The following is a 17885-nucleotide window of genomic DNA, read 5'->3' as shown; positions in this document are numbered from 1 at the left end:
GCATACGGTTCCAGTGAACATCGACCACCAGGTCGCCGGTTTCAGTAAGCGGTGAACTGGTGTAACCCGACGAGCGAGACGCAGAGCCGCATATACGTGGACACGCCGCTCGAATTTCGCGGTTACTCCACAACGATATCCGGATATACTTGCTTGCTCTCGCCTGCCCGGTTAGAGCGAGCGCGGCTTGTTTTTCCTGCCGGGGTGGTTTCCGGGGTGGAGGTTGCACGTATACGTGGGGAGTGTCGCAGGTGCGGAGGAACTCGCGGGGGAGGGTGGCATATACCGGGGGCAGGGGGGGTGAGGGAAGGTGTGTGTCCTCGTACTCCTGCGCAACGCCGGAGCACCACCGAAGTCCTGGTCGGGAGGAGCCGTTCACTTGGCACACACGGGGAACGCTGTAGCATCTGGCTGACAGACAGCGTATGTATCAAAATCAGCTACCACCTGGATCGCGCGGATCTCCGGCGTGGCGGTGCCGCGCTACGGCCTCTCTCCTTAGGTTCTCTCCTAACACCCCCAAACAGGTTATTGATTTTGCCGAAGTAAGGAGGTACGTGCGGATGTAGCCCGTACGCCCTGCGGCTTACGACCTGCTCTCTTTCACCCTCGTGTCCTTTCCCTTAATGTCTCTCTCTCTCTCTCTCTTTCTTACCCCATCATGTTCCATCCCTCCGTTCCGCCCGCCATCGTCCGTCCGTTTGTCCGTCTAATTGTCCATCGGTTTCCTCGTCGTGTGACTTGTCCTTGATCCTGCGTACGTCTGACGGCAGGTGGACTTACGTGATCTTTCCGCAGATATATATATACATACACACATTCCCTTTTGAAAATGCGCGTGGCGTTGCTGTTGCATGATGCTATACAATACGTCATGGTCGCGCCGTATCAGGTGCACGTTTAATTTAGTTTTCAAAGGATCAGAAGAGAGTGGTATTGGACATACTTGAGGTGACGTAATCGAGATATATTGAGGATACGCGACGTGTACCGAGAGTTGCAATTTCGTAGCTTCTATTCGCTACAGTGATATATTCCTGGATTGTGTACTCCTACACATATCAAGTTTGTTGTCAATCGCATGTGAAAGAATTAAAATGAACTCAAACGCCTGATCTCAATCTTACACTCTAATGTAATAAACGTTCCTACGATCGCAATTGACGTGATCGTTGATATGTCTATGCCAAGAAATATTATTCTATTTCGTGGAGATTCTTGGAATTGATCTTCTTAATCACAATATGAATAATTATTCATTTCGTAACGTATTTTAATTAAACCTTTAAGCAAGTAATCGATGTTATTATATCTTTTTCTTCGATCTGTATCTTTTTACTTCGTTAAAGTGTTGGATTAGATGTACTGTTGATTATGGAATGATAAATTCCAGATTAATGGTTGAAGCGTAATGATTTGTGTGCTATATAAGTATTCTTATTGCATGCTGTCAACATATCTAATCTATTCTTTTTTGTTACATATTTCGTGTTATAGTAGACACTTTGTATTTTTTCTATTGATCAAATTTCTCTCTCCCTCTCTCGTTAGTAAAATTGTTCGCTCTTGCATAATCAATAATTGTTCACGTTATATAGAAGATTGAAAATGACGTAATGTATTCTGAGCCGGGCATATCGTCGATTACGTCAATTATGATTTTAGAGAAACCTCATATCATCGATACGAAAACTTATTGCGTATAAAGCTGTTATTTTAATCAAGAAGTATTCTATTATGTCGATTGACATTGTCCAATGCAAAAGTTTATCGTATACGTTGTCGACCGATTGTATAGTATAAAGTACAACTCTTACGTGGCTTTGGAGTAGTCCAGCATTTCAATGATTCTTATTCAACTTTGCTTTTTCATGTCCAAAGAAGAGACGATATGAATTCCGTCAACCGTGATGGCTGTTCGACGGCTCTTTCATCTTTTCTTAATAATTCGGCAAGAACTTCAAAAAGATTTATGACTTCTTACTTCTCACTTTTTTATTCTTCAAGTAATATCGTGCAATCGATTTCTCATTGCAAACGTGTCTGGTCGCCCAGAGAATATCGTTAGATAGATAACTCTAGTATTTTGTTAAATGAGAAAGTCGTTTTTACAGCACGCTTCTATTTTATGAAACCTATTCTTAAAAATTTACAACATTTCTTTGAGTAAGATTTATAATTTATTACTTCAACTGTATTCCTTACTCTAAAATATAACACTGTCAGCGCCAATATAGTGATTTTTTCGTTAAATAAAATATCAAGATCTCTCTTTCACTAAGCATAGATTCATTAGATTTTGTAAATAATCACATTAACTTAAAGAACAAGAGTGCTGTATTGTATTCTGATATTCGCAGTAAATTACGGGCTTATATGAGCATAAATTTAAATCTAACTGACATCTTACTTGAACAAATAGAGAAACGTGAGATAAAACTTACTGTTTATAAACCATTATCTCTCATATCAGTTAAACGTCAGAATCAAGCTATTGTTATTCATTACATAGAGTTCGGAACATTTTAGCGAGGACTCAGTTCAACTAGTTTCGACAGTACATGATTTATCAAGCAATAATTCATCCCAAAGTAAAACTCTTTCGCTTTTCGAAACTCTTGCGGATCGCGAGGAGTTAGAGTTGTGTCGTTCGCGACACGTCGTGTCAACGAACCTCCGTGACACATTGTTACGGACTAGCGTGACCGTATACTTCAGACAGCAGGTTACGAGCAGATTCCAACTGACACCGGATCGATCCGAAGGGGGGAACTTTTCACGGCGGAGGCGGCGGCAGAGGAGGCAGGTGGCGGCGGTGTGGTCTTTCGCGAAACCGGCGGGCTTGTAGTAAATCAATAGAAGCCACGTGAACTCGCGACAGACGATCGCTCTGTCACGCTCCGCGGAAGGCCGCGCGACCTCGTGAATTCGACGAGCGAGTGGATCGATAATAATTCGGCTGAAGCCGCCTCCGAGAAGGATTTGACCCTTTGAACTCTGGACAGTTTTTCGACCTGTCACTCATTCCTTATTATATCCAGCTATTGTTGTGCAATTATTTTAATACGTAGTGAAACTCATAACTCTCAACAATGTAATCCGAACAGAAAACTCGTTAGCTTTAAATAGCTAATTGGCTTTCAATAACAAGCAGAGAAGAAATTCTGATTGATATCATTGTGCAAATAATAAATATGTTTATTTTGTATGTACAGAATTTCCTAGAAATCGCACTGAGAAAAGTTTGATGTTTCTGACTATAATTGCATGCGAAAATCATGGTTAGAAACTCCATTTTTGTATAACTTTACTACTATAATATTAGCAATAATAATTATATTTATAAAACAACAAAAAATATACAGTTGACACCGGAAATGAATTATAAATCAGTTAACTTTAAATTCTGGTGATTGCAATCAATTTTTCTCTCAGTGCATCGAGAATGCATTTTTTTTTTTTTTTTAGAATTATTTGACAAATTTTTATAAAATTATTTATCAAACATTAAGTTTCAATATTTAATATCTGAACAAAATTGTGACTTGAAATGTTTATCCAAATAGAAGTAAATCAAACAAACAATCAGATTTTGTTATCATCTTGCATCTTCAAGATTCAATTCGTCAATACCTGATATCGTAGAATATTATAACGTCAATCTTTCACCGCTTTTCTTAGTTCATCCTCTGATGTATAGTATACTAGCGAAAACATATTCGATATGCTCTTGTTTGGATTTACAGAGATGAGATTTCTTGATGAATAATGAACTCTAGCTATTGAGATAAAACGTTTGCGAAAACAATCTCTGCTATTTTAGTAATATTGTGCACTTGGATGCAGCGATAAGACGTGATGCGCGTGGATAACACGTGACACAACATTTCATAATGTTGTAAAACACTTTATGAATTAAATAGCGATTGTACAGAATTACTGAACTCGCAAGTTATTAGATAAATAACATGTGTAACGCTTCTTGTACAGATTTTACTGGTAATTCACAAAGGAGCTATTCAGAGATGTAACATTAATCAACTCGCCCAACGGACATTCGGGATTTATATGTAATTAAACCGCCCTTCATTTCTAACCAAGCTTGCGTTACTCTGCTAACGCAACTGTTAAAATAACGATTTGTTACAATAAAATAAGAACACTGTGCAATCACCATTTTAAGCGATCGAAAATTCGCAACGGGATTTGGGACAGAATTATTTATTACTTTACGTACCGTACTATACGTACCGTATAGAAAACAAAGAATTGAAATATACGTATATCGGAATACAACATAAATATCCATACAGTGAATGCAAAAAGTATTTGTACAGGAGAATTTTTAAAAATCTTATTTGTAGACAATAACAATATTAATTAGCATTTGTAACAATATTAATTAACAATTTTGTACAATGAGTACGTTTTGTTATAGTATAAACAAAAGTGTTAAGTTCGCGTCTTTTATGCGTCCAAATAATATAATTTTTCATTCTCGCTTATTTTGAAGAAATATATTCTATTAAGAGAAATGTATTTTATTACACATCTTTTCAGGTAAAATAAGTCTGAGAAATATACAGTCTGTTTTATTTTTTGTTAATAAATTGCAAATATATTTACTTTTTAAAAATGAGAAGCTTTTAAAAAAGATATCTCCCCTGTACAAATATTTTTTGCACTTACTGTATATAAGCGTACGCATACTAAAATATACAGCATATAAAAGTTCGAAATAAAATTCCGTTCTAAAATTTATCGCCGGAGATCTAAAGTGGGCTTTGAATACAGATATAAATGTAAGAGATTTCATATTGCAGCCAATATCTTGCTATAAATATTCGCAACATCACAAAAAATAATGCGAAGTCAGGCAAGACATGGAAGAGGGTTCTTGATAGAAATAGGAGCAGAGCACATCTGCGGCGTCTGTCACATCCGGGACAAATATCGCAACTATTTTCGACGTTATTTGGCACACCGCTACACATCAACATCATGCCTAGAATAACATTGAAAAGCCTCATAACATGGAAAAAGCCTGCTCATAAACTCTCAGTGCAGATCATATATCGAAAGATATCGTCTCTTTCATCAGCCATTCAAAGATCTCCGCGTTCATGATAATTTACAATGCTTTTTCGATGAGAACAGCTTTATCAGAGAAGGCAGAAACGTTCCAGACATTTTTAATATTACCTTCGTACGAACGTTACCGTCATACGAGATACGCATACGAGATGTTTGCTTTAATGACATAGCGCTGCAGCGTCGGTAAACACGTAGTCGATGCTTTAGAGTTAATCTCGAAATTAGAGTGATTCGTATAATTTCCTCGCTTTTGGATACCCCGCGAAATAGGATTCATCTCTAAATCCTCGACGTGTGTCTCGCTGGTGGTGAGCAGGGAACGGTCAATAGTCTCGAGGTAAAACATCGCGACCGCAGTAACTATATATTCCCGGGTGCGCAATTTAATTGCTTTCGTGGCGTCGCATCTTCGTGCTTGTCTGTCTTTTTCTCTCTCACGTTTTCATGTCGATGAGGTCTGATCGTTCGAACGAAAGCGACAGCAAGCTAGAGATATAGCGACATGATATCCGCGACGATGATGATCTGCCGCTTGATGACTGCATGGGCGATGGATTGGGAGGGCACGGTTAATTGCTTTCGTCCCATCGAATCACCGATCGTTGTTTTTCATCTCGCGCGCGAGTCGCTCTGTAAAATGGGTTTATCAATACGGCCCAAATATCTCGGTGAAAACGTCAATAATATCGAGCTACAGCGACATAACCGCGGCCATCGTGATATCCAGGAAATAAAGGCGGATTACCTTCGCGAGAAGGGACAAAGTGAAGTGGAATTTATTATACAGAAATATATATTCGAAATCAAAACTACTGCATATCTTCTGGTCTATAAATATTGAAGTTCAAATGGAGATAAATAGGATTCTTTAAAAAAAAAAACCAACACAACAATTAAAATTTAATAATATTAATAGAAAACGTTATTCTCAATTAATTTCAAGGAATTGATTAGTGGATTTATTTATGAAAAGTTCAGTTACTGAAACATGTAATGCTGTTAAATTAAGAAAAATATAAGCGATTGCTGATAGAATTTTCACTATGTAAAGAATAGTTGATTTCGAGTTTGTTTAAAATCGTTAAATAACAGCAAATATGCTGATATAAATATAGGGTATAATGTGCATTTCCCCGGTCTATAAATATTTAACGCACTAATTTCATCGCGGTCAATAAACCGCTTACGAAATTTAGGCATTTGCAATATCATGTTTTGATCCACAATCGATTCGCCCGATAAAGCACGGTTTACTGCGAAACTATCGGCATTCTCGGCTCTAAAAGCACAATTGTATGCTATTGTCGTATTGTAAAACCTGTCCGTATATGCGCTGTATCATCAGTCATATGATGTAAAACTAGCAGGTGTAGCAATACGAAGGTGTCTGTTTGTTCAATTAATGGCGGCTCTTCAATCAAAACTCTGACCCAAATGCAAATATCCAATATGATCACACGCTGCAACGTATTTTCTAATAGCAGTGTAAAATAAGACCAGTATGCAATTAAGTGAATTACGAAGTTTCGCAATTTATCTAGTATGGTTAATTGGGATAATTGAGAACTTTGGAAAATGGGACGACGTAGGGAGTTCCCCACTAATGAAATTAACGGTTACATTTCTTCGCTTCAGTTAAACTTTTTAATTATTTTATCATCTTTATTAAGCCTTTCTCGATTTTACTATTAAATTTTATAGTCATTTATTCAGCCTCTCGTTTATTTAATCCTACGAGTTTCTAAAGACACTTTCTAAAATTAGAATATTGTACTTGCACATATAGACACACACAATTTGAGAGAGGTTCAAATTTATATCTCGCGCTCCCATTATATAAATACTACACCTAATATTCTTACATCACAGTCCACGCGGCAAATCGAATGAGTTCAACATCTAGTAAACACTAACTAAAAGTGACATAACATCAATATCATACAATATTATAATTTCACACTGAACAATGTGTAGCATGTGTTATTGTTGATTGTGAAATTATAATACTGATATTACTTTATTTTTAGTTGATGTTTGCTGGGCAATTATTATTATTTTTATTTTTATATGCACGTACATTGCAATCATTGACGTACGAATAAAAAGTTTCGTTTCGAATAATACAAAATACATCTAAGTTTTTCTCCATCTGTTTTCACTTAATAAATCTAAATTTACATCGATTTTGTACATCCGCGTTATTTAGAGTATTCGAGCCACTGGAAATCTAGCTATGTGATTACTCAAATATTCGTAATTCTAGCGCAATCCACCTCCGGTAATGAGGCTTCCGTGGACGCTGGTACTTTCGGAACTCTCCGCAAACAGAAATTTCTAGATAATGTCGTAGGGTAACGTCGATGCCCAAACGTAACGTTGCAACCGCAGAGCGGTCGCGGCACACGCTAATTGCGTTCGTCGCATCAAAACAAAGTCGCTAGTTGCGATCCCCTAGAGCGGTTTGCAAAATGAGGCCAATGACCAAGCGGCCGCGGTTGCTTGTGTGGAAGCCTGCCAGTGTCCCAAAATACAACGGAAGTACCATTCGCGGGTCAACGTTTTCCAAACCGTCCGTACTGGCAAAGTTCCGGCGTGTTCTGCGCAGGGTAAGATATTCATTGGGGACAAAGGGTTTCGATCAGTATTCTTAGACCAATTTAGAATGTTACATTAGAATCTACGAACCTGGAACGTATTTACGTCTTTCGAATAACGCGCACATTCTGGATGTTGTTTGCATAAAATACATCTAATGCATTGAGTTATATATATTTGATCACTAAAAAACGATTATTATTTCAAATTTAAGTAAATAGAAAATAAATTACTCCCAAAAACTGAAAAACAAAGTCATAAATAATAAAATAAAGAGGTCAACTGAAAATCAGCGCAATAAAAACAATGCGCAAATTATTTTTAAAAAACGACAGTATATAATTCGATGTGGAAATAATTTTATAATAAAAAAATAAAAAATCAAACGTTTCACTTTTGAGTCATTCTCAACTACAAGTTTAAAAATTGTTTTGTATTTTCTCGATCTGAATTAAAAAAAAGATGATAAAAAGAACTTTTTTCTAATATTGACAGAATTAATCAAATTTTTTAAATATGTTTATTCTTTATCGCAATAATAAACATTTAAAAATATTCCGTACGAACGTATTAAAAATAAATCTACGATAGCACGTTATATTTAGTTGTCTCCTTTTATTGGGATATACAACATCAAAAATTCTTGTTATGGTAGTATATAAAATAAGTGTCGTTCTGCAAAAATATTAGATGACGGAAAATATTAGTCCTATCCCGACGAGAGAAAGGTGGATACACACACGCGATGTATACGCGTTTATCAAAAACATACTCTCTTCTTTTGTATCTGAAAGCTCGTAAAAATCGTGATGCTACAGTAGAGGACTAGAGAGAGAGAGAGAGAGAGAGAGAGAGAGAGAACGGCGCGACACTGAGCGTCGTGAGATGCATGGAATTCAGAGCGCGTCTATGTTAAACTAGATACACAATGTTGGAATGACAGCGATTGTCGTATATGTTGAGTATTCCGCGTATGGTCAGTCAATATAGACTATTTTCTGCTCAATAAATAGAAGGGAGGTATAAAAACGCAATATACGAGACGCAGCAAAATTTTGAAAGATTATTTTCCAATTGCTGCTTCATCATTCAATAGAAGTCCATCGGAAAATAGAAGTATGGAAGATACATGTGCATTGCGGTTAAATATTGTGGACCATAGAGTTATTTTTTAAAATAATAGTCAATAAAGCGGAAACAGTACGCTAATTGCAATCGTTTGTAACAGATGTAATAAATTATCGCAACGATTATAACATTATTTAATGTTTGTAAGATAGCTTATATAGGAATCAAAATATGATTATATTAGAAAATGGAATTTCATGGAAAGAACGGTTTCGCTAAAGTATAACAACTAAAAATTTAGCTAGTACATTGATCTGAAAATAATTTTATTTGGATCATCAAAATAATTATGTAGAACGCTCACAAACTGATTGCTAGATTGCTAAAACTTTCGCAGCGTTGTCATCAATACTTAAGTGTTCTACATAATTATTTTGATGATCCAACACTGAAAAAAATTTCTGAAAAATGAATGAACCAAAAGATTTTGATCATATCAGAATTCTGATTATTTTCTCAATTAGAATCATACACTGAGAAAAAAAATATCCCAAATTTCGATGAATATTTATTTGAATAGTACCAACTAAATATTTATTAAATATATAAATATATTTATTTGATACAAAAAAAAACATGAATTTAATTTAACAGTCATTTCTTTTTATTAAACAAATATTTATTTATTGTAATTAAATTTAGTTGGCAGTATTTAAATAAATATTTATTTAAATTTAGGCAATTTTTTTCTCAGTGTAACAGAATCAACTAAAAAATTCTGATTCGTTTATTTTTTACCAGAATTAGTACAATCTGTTAATGCTGCAAACAGTTTTAGCACTTTCTAGCAGCCAGTTCGAGCGTCCTATATAATTATCTATACTTTTTTCTCAATTAACAAAATTATTTTCAGATCTTTATCTGGCTCAATTTTTAGATAGGTACTTCAGCAAAAAAAATCATTCTTTCCATGTATCTCACGTTCCACTGTCATGGTGGCAAAATATCGGAAATCAATGTGTAACCTCTAATTTAATCTTAATTCAATAACATTTTAATGAGACAGATTGATGTAGTTATGTCAGAGAGAATATGTGGAAGACATTTTTCGGATATATGCTCCGGCCTCCGAGTTCATCTATTCGTAAATAAATGACGGGACCAGCTATTCTTAACGCAGTTGTTGCTTATCGATCGCCCGAGATGGCTTCGTCCTACAATACCCCCCCCCCCCCCCCCCCCCCCGTCGTCGAATATCGTTGTTAATTCATATCGAGAGCTTCCAGTTTCGAGGCGTTAATTCCCAAGTTAATCTGACATTGTGCACGGGGCTTAACGCCGATTCCGTCGCTCTTTCTGTCGCTGGCGGTACACGGCTAACAATAAGACTCTTTAACATTTGCGTGCGGTGAAATTTCTAAGCCACGGCTTAGATCAAAGTTCACGTACGCCTCGCGGTCGATTCGCGGGGAACGAGGGTACCTAGGTACATTTGCTCGTAATTACGAGGTAACGATATCGCGACTGTACGGATCTTAAAGCCATTATAATTCTTGGAAACAAACATGAAATTATATATGGCGCAAAAATTGACCGCTTCCGATTGACCGTAAAAATATGTCGTGTAGGTACACGAGAATATCTATAAAGACGTAAATTCGCTATAATTCCGTTTTCGGAATTTTGTAGGCCGTATATATTACAAAATATATATTTAGGCGTTAATATATATTTTGTGTTTAAGCGATGAAGAAGCTTTAAATATTATTCATGTAACAATTATTCGTGTAATAAACTTTTTTCATTTTTTAATAAAAATAGTTAAATTTATTACATAAGCAATTATATAACTGACTGTGTTTCAAAATTTACTACCAGCGTTAAAAATCTACACTTTACGTGTATTAGTTTTTTAGTACTGACAGTGAATTTTGGAACACAGCCTATGAAGTTATAAATAATGTTTTACTTCGCAATATTAATGAAGTTTAGGCGAATTTACGAGATCAAGTTTGTACCGTAATACCGAGTTTGTATATGAAAAAGAATATTACTTAATTTAACCTATTACTTAAATTGTTATGAGCAAATATTTTTTATTGTTTGCTCTCGTTAACTCTTGACTGGTCTGGAGGAATATTATGTAGGTATATGATATCATAGTCTGGGCTAAGACCTCGTGAGACCAGTTAAGGGTTAATTAGAATTGCCGCAATATAACGTCTTCGAGTATAATTCTCCTCACGACATTAAGTATTCTGTCATGTTCAAATTCTTAATACCACGAACAGCGTTATTAAGTATCTTAATTTATCTTAACAGCTTCTGCAAGTATTCTGATATTGCATGCAGTTTCTGCATGTAAAATAGTTCGACATATCCTGGAAATGGCATGTGCAAATTTACCTTTATTATTAGCACGCCACTCCCTTTGTGATTAAAGTGAGATGATTTGTAAAACATGTATCTCTATCTTATAATCTATATGTATAAAAAATTTATTATACGTTATTTATTATATCTTTTACTTATAATTTATATCGGTTTACAAATATCTCGCTTTCTAATTAAAAATAATTGAATGTGTTTTTGATAAAATAGGTATATGAGGGAAGAAAATGTTTGTTTTACTAAAATTTTACATTTAAAGTCTGTTATATGCTAATAATACGAAATCACCCGTGCTTTTTAAGAATTTATTTATTACACCCATTTTTTAACAAAATGAGAAAATATAGAATTTTCTGTATTATATTTGTAAAAGTAATACAAAAAGTCAAGCAGCAATTTAGAGCCTGAATTAAAAAAAAATGTTAACATGTAGAAATGATGTTTACAAAAATAATTAAGATAAAATAAAAACATTTTTATTTAAACTATAATTGTACTATTAAATACAAATATTGACTTTATTGAATTGTTTCATATGTATATATAACATTCATTTTATATGGACAATATAAATTTCCAATTCCAGTTACCTTTTATAGAGAGAGGGACTATACACCTGATATATCATTAAACTCAATAGCTTAAAGATTATTTATAGCGTTTGCTTTACTTATTCGAGAAAATGATTAAAGATTAACGCCATGAAGAGGACAGAATAAAATGCGTGCGCCCCGCAGTTTTTCACGACGCAAGCATGAATCGCCTCGATGGACGTTCCACCCTCGTTTTCCTCGAGGGATGAACTTCCCCTATCGCGCACGCGGTTCGCGCAGCCTCGCTGTAGCGTAGAACGGCATGAAACAGGACGCACCACCAACAGAACGACGACTCCGCCGTGATGTCCTGAAATATGCAGCGCCGGCGTCTGACGTTTGTCATTGTCTGTGAGACTAAGTTAGGTCGAGTTATCTCTGTCGCCCGTGCGAACGTCGCGTTCCACCCGGTATACTGGCGCGATTCCTGGGGTAATGTCGCCGCGAATCGGGAACGAAATTTACATAGTTCTCCCCGAATACAACTATACCTCCGTCTCTCCACCCTGCTCTCGCGCCCTTTCGCTACGGTCGCTAACGAGCCGTAGAGGAGCCTTTTCAGAGACGCTGGCACCATGTCGGCGCGGACCTCCATTGGGAAAGCTCCTGCTAAGTCTTTTCCCCGCAGTGTCCCGCACCCCCGTGAAGAGTCACCAGAAACGCTCCGCGTGAACTTTGAGGACCCGTTACTGCGAATGGGTGTTCCTCTGCGAAGCCCATACACCTTGCACTCCGGAACGTCTAATTATAGGGTTCATTGTTATTTGCGCACGTATGGGACTTAAATTTTGTCTTATATTGTGGAACGTGAAGACTAGAGTATGAAAACGCTTCCCCTTGGTTATCGTGTCTCTTCATGAGCGAACTTTTAAGCGTGGCTTAGGTCAGATGATATCCTAAGCGTAAAGTATAATTTTCTCTTGTAACATCGGAAGTTAGTTTGTAATCATCTACAGAAAATCGAAAGATAATAACAAAAATTTTCAGTAATATTATTTTTTTTTAATTATTCTTATATTATTCATATCATTCTATAGTTCTACGTTTGTATGATGACTACTGATATTCAGTCTCGTGACACGATATGTTTTTAATCTTTAAGTAGGTATATGGATTGAAGATATGTAAGTTGATATGATTCTCAAAACACACACTCGAAAAAATTGTTTAATTTTATTATAGTTATATTTTTTTTAACCAGTGTATTATATAATATGTTATAGTTAAATTTACGTTAGCTATATCATTGTGAGATAGAAAAATGTAAAATTATAATGAACTTTAAAAAAAACTTCTAGGCATTTGGACAATATCTTTTTATATTCGCTTTCCAGAACAAAGTTTTTAAGAAAATTATACTGTGGCTTCTGTGTATGTATTTAAAGATAGAAGTATTTATTATATATGCCTATATATATATATATATGTATATATATATAGAGTATTTAATTATTTAAAAATATTTATCAGAAGAGAGAGAAAACTATGCATATAAAGTTCAAAATAAAAAATCTATTATTTCTGCATTTAGCAAATTTATATTTATTTTGAATTTAGGTCAAGATATACGAAGCTAATATCTAATTTGATTTTAGCACAGCTTACCAGGTGTGTGAATTTATATATATATATATATATTGTATATATATGTGTGAATGTGTTTTCAATGTTCTATTCAAGTCGTGTCACGGATTGTTTATGAGCGACACGGATAAACGCATTTGCGATGTATCAGTATAGTAAATCTGATATCCGGAACGCTATTATATAATATATCGGAATTCAATTTTGTTGCCTTTCTTAGAACATATCGGTTAGTAGTAGGTAATCACATTTGTAATTTCTCGTATCAAAACTCGACAAATAACTTTGGAAGAGTTTCCGAAAATACTAATCGATCGCGTGCTATATTCTATACCACAAATTTTTTTTGTAATATTATTGAATGTAAACGAGGAAAATGTATCGTGTCTTTATGTTTTTTTACAAAATAATTAAATATATTCTTTTGATAAAATTATTTATAAACAATTTGTATTTTATTTCTTGTGTTATCCTTTTTTTTTCATTTCCTCGCTTAATATCTGCCTCGCTTAAATCAATGAAAATTGTTATTGTTGAAAGACGAATTCGTCTGTTGCGCTTTATTTACAAGTATCTAGAGATAAACTGATTATTTAAGTACAACGAATATAAATAGAATTGTCATTTTATGTAATGGAGAAAACAGTTTTAAAAAACGTATTGCGGCATATAAATTATTTAATAAAGATAAATACAACGTTTTTTATTTTCCCTTACCCTTGTTTGTGTCCAAAAATTTTTCTGCCGATCTATACGTCACTCTAAATGATACATTTATATTCGCATTAAATATCCATTAACAGATAATTTTATGCTTTGATATTGTGAGAGAGGGCAATAAAACTCTAATGTTGGAACAAGATAAGTTTCGCATGATGTTTGCGCAGTCAGCTGTGTTCGCACACATGATTACGTACTGCGTAGTTTTCTATGTCTTCGCCGTCTGTTTGATAAATTGGAGACTTTTCCGCTTGTAATGATTATTAATGAGGGTTATGAATCTTCGCGGTTATTCGGTAACATGGAAAACAGGAACATACGGATAAAAAGTCGCTTTACAGCAGGGGCAAAAAAGACAATCGCTTGCGGAAACATTATGATTTAACATACAATTTTTCTTGTGTATGTTAAAGATAAGTAACAACTGCTACGTCTGAATATGCAAAATTTAAGTTTTTTCTGTATCAAGAAAAGAAAAAAAATTATCCTCGATTAAATAAAATTATCACCTAAACAGAAAAAAAAATCTTAATTTCAAAGAAATATTTCTTTGAAATTAAGATTTTTTTTTCTTCAATGTACATATATAATCAACATTGCTATATATCGAATAGATCTTTATATAATTATTTTTTCATCTTAATTAAATATTTTAATAGTAACACTGAGCTCTTCACATCTCTGCTTTTATCTAATGCGACAAAATAAAAATTCTAAATATATATAAAATATATACCTAATAAAAAAGAATTACGTAAAGACGATCGTAAATTCGATGACTTCCTTTCGCCGCTTCTTTAGTACCCCTTCGGATATTTGCATCTTGCCTCCCGACCTTGATCGAGAGCAAACTCCGCAGGATACGCGCTAAAATTGAAGGGCCGCAATGGGCCACGCATCCATACTAATTAGAAGTGCGTCCGCACATAGGCCAATAACAGGCCCAGGGGTGTCGCCCCTGTCGCTGTCAAGGGAAATCTCTCACCACTACTCTCAGGCCATGGTCCTCGTGGGTCGGTAACACAATGAGCAGGGGTGCTGTCGAGGGGAAATACAATGACGGTCGAGGAATCGAAGTGGGAAGGTCGACAGTTATATGGGGACGAAGCGCAATTTTGTAAATAGGAAATAGCTACGTTGGGATTATTCTAGGCGCTAGAATGATTCAATTGGACAATTTTATAGCCAGCAGCTGCGAATCTCATTGACAGGGGATAGGAGAAGAAAGATGGAGAAAGAGAGAGTAAGCAAGAGACAGAAAGAGAAGGGGGGATTTAACTGCTGATTAAGCACCGTCGAGGATATCAACCACCGGTGGTTATCTCGCGGGCGATTTACGCGAGCGAATAACGTCCCGACGACCGTCGTGACAACGTAACGCTTGTTTTATCACTATCTATTATCGCCGTTACTTACTCGCAAACGTTCGTTCAAAAACCGATGGTGAGACGTAATAAATCTAGCATCGATTTTAATCTAGTTCCAGTTTTGTTGGGATGCTGACAGGAGAATTATAATTCTTGGTCGTTTAAAAGATATTTGTTCATTGAGTTGTTACCAGATTATATATACTAAGCAATATGAATAAAAATGAATATTACACTCGTAAACGTAATCTTTTAATTCACAATTCGTTATAAATAAATTTATATTCTAATCCTGAGATTATCGTTTATTTTCATTAAATATGTGCCTCTGGACTGAATAAAAGATAAATTATTTCCTAAATTGTTATATAAAATAAATGTAATACTTTCTGAAAACATTCAAGTAACAAAATGATAAATTAGTTTTTTTAGTATTAATAAAAAAATAAGAACAGATCAATTTTATAAATACACAGCAAAAAGATTATTCTTTGTACAATATAAAATTATCACTTCAAGAATCAGAAACTTGGTTATCAAAATGAAATAATAGCTCATACTTTATCCTATCAAACATTTTTATTTTGCATAAGAAAAAGCCTTTTAATTTTCGTCGCTTTGAAGAAAAAAATTCTCAGCCAGCAATTCCATATTTTTATTAAGAGCAAGAATCGTATTAAAATTAATCGGAAGAACTCTGTTGAAAATTTAATGCAGCAGAAGCCGGACAATATTACGCTGACAGTATGTTTATCGATCTTGTCGAGGCAAACGCATTTTCGCGAATGCATCATGAATTTTGCGGAAGTCACGAAGGCAAGAACGACCTATTCAACATGTTCGACGTCGAAACGCGAATTTTTCGGATTGGTCGCAGCAGGCATTCACACAAATCGTTGAGCTAGCTCTATGTCGCTCGGATTTTACATATCCGTCGAGTATTATAGTGTTAGTTATGCCATATGGTATCGATGGAGAGCAAAGGGTTATTGCCGGTTCTCGAGACTCTAAAAGCCGGGCGTCGCTCGTGCTCACTCCTTTATTCCGGTTAACGATAGGCTTCTCGAGACCATGCAAAAAGATTCCGGGAATCTTTTGTTCGGGCCATCAGCACTCTTTACACGCGTTTCACAGTCTGCTGCCGACCGGGATATGCGCTTCCGCGGTTTCTCCAACGACGTCTGTCGCGAACGGTGACGAGGCTATTCATTTTGGGAGACAGTGACGCGTAAATGCAAAGACACGGAAAGTACATGGGCGCGGCAATTTTAATGACTCGTTGCAACGCTTGGCAATTGTCATCAGTCTCCTTGCTAATGCAACGGGCGTCGCAAGATATTGCAAAAATATTTCTTAACATGTTCCGGTATTGTAGAATTCGTCAAGGTATTTACCTTACTATACATGTATAAATAATTTATATAATCAAATATAAAATAAAAATTTGCAACACATACTCATTTTTTTCGTTTCAAATGGTTTATTACTAAACATAGATTTTACATACTTGTATTATCTTCTCTGTTTGACTGAGATTCTTGAAAACTGTGACTATAAAAGCAAATTTTTGTATGAATATTTAATAAAATTTTGCAATTATAATATATGGCATGTATATAATGCTTTTAGTTACTCAAAGACATCTTTATATTACTTGAATTATATATTTAGAATAATGCAAATTATTATTTTTTTATTCATATATTTTAAAAATACATATATATATATATAAAATTTATAAAAAATGCTTTCACAATTAACAATAAGTTTATTTGTGCGTTAATAATTTTACGTATTTATCATTTAAAATTACACTAACATATTGTAACTTGTAAAAAAATTTTAAAAGAGCTCATATAAAATACGTAGAAATGAAGTTTAAAACAAGCACTTGTACTCCTCACTTCATTGCATGAAGAGTTATAGAGCATTATGTTTTTAAGTCTCACACCGATTTTTGTGCACCGTGTAAATCCCGTTACGTATACGCTTTTCAAGCACACGTCGAGCAATGGCTTATCCCGGCTTATGTGACTTTCCAGACGGACTAAAAAATATATCGAAAACCGAGAAATACAAGTGGGTCAGTGCAATAGGCGCTTGATCCATTTTACCCTTAATGCCCTCGAAATATTGTTTAAGGAATAAGAACCTCGGTCAAAGTAGATGTAGCATGTTTTGCAACGACACGCCCTGCCAGTTTCATCTATTTCTTTTCGGTACTCAAAAGCCACCAGCAATCCAATCTCCGTTTACTCGCATTACGGCAGTTTGCGCGTTTCCTTTTATGTATGTACAAGTGATGGGATTGGGCTTACATTTAGAAAAAAGGTGTATAAATGTTGCAAAATGTAACCTTGTTTAAAGTTCAAAGGCAAATGATTATTTTTACGTGGCCATTTTTATATCACAAAGCGTATCGATAGTATGATGTTAAAAGAATTAAGAGAATATTACGTAAGAAATTAAAGAT

At 35.1% G+C, this 17885-nt stretch overlaps 1 protein-coding gene across 2 annotated transcripts in view; it reads left to right on the top strand.

Moving 5' to 3' along the window:
• The first annotated feature begins 236 nt into the window (after positions 1-236).
• LOC108764599 (neural-cadherin) overlaps positions 237-17885 on the top strand; it is a 60538-nt gene continuing 42889 nt past the window's right edge. The window contains exon 1 of one of the 2 annotated variants that reach the window (XM_018512908.1): positions 237-423. The gene's annotated coding sequence lies outside the window, so the exon portion shown is untranslated. The remainder of the gene's footprint in view (positions 424-17885) is intronic. The other variant, XM_018512909.1, reaches the window with a different exon arrangement.

The sequence above is a fragment of the Trachymyrmex cornetzi genome, unplaced genomic scaffold (assembly GCF_001594075.2).
Source record: "Trachymyrmex cornetzi isolate Tcor2-1 unplaced genomic scaffold, Tcor1.1 scaffold44, whole genome shotgun sequence".
In the NCBI taxonomy this organism is placed as follows: Eukaryota; Metazoa; Arthropoda; class Insecta; order Hymenoptera; family Formicidae; genus Trachymyrmex; species Trachymyrmex cornetzi.
Note: the sequence above shows the minus strand (reverse complement) of the source record. Positions and strands in the feature narration are given on the sequence as shown.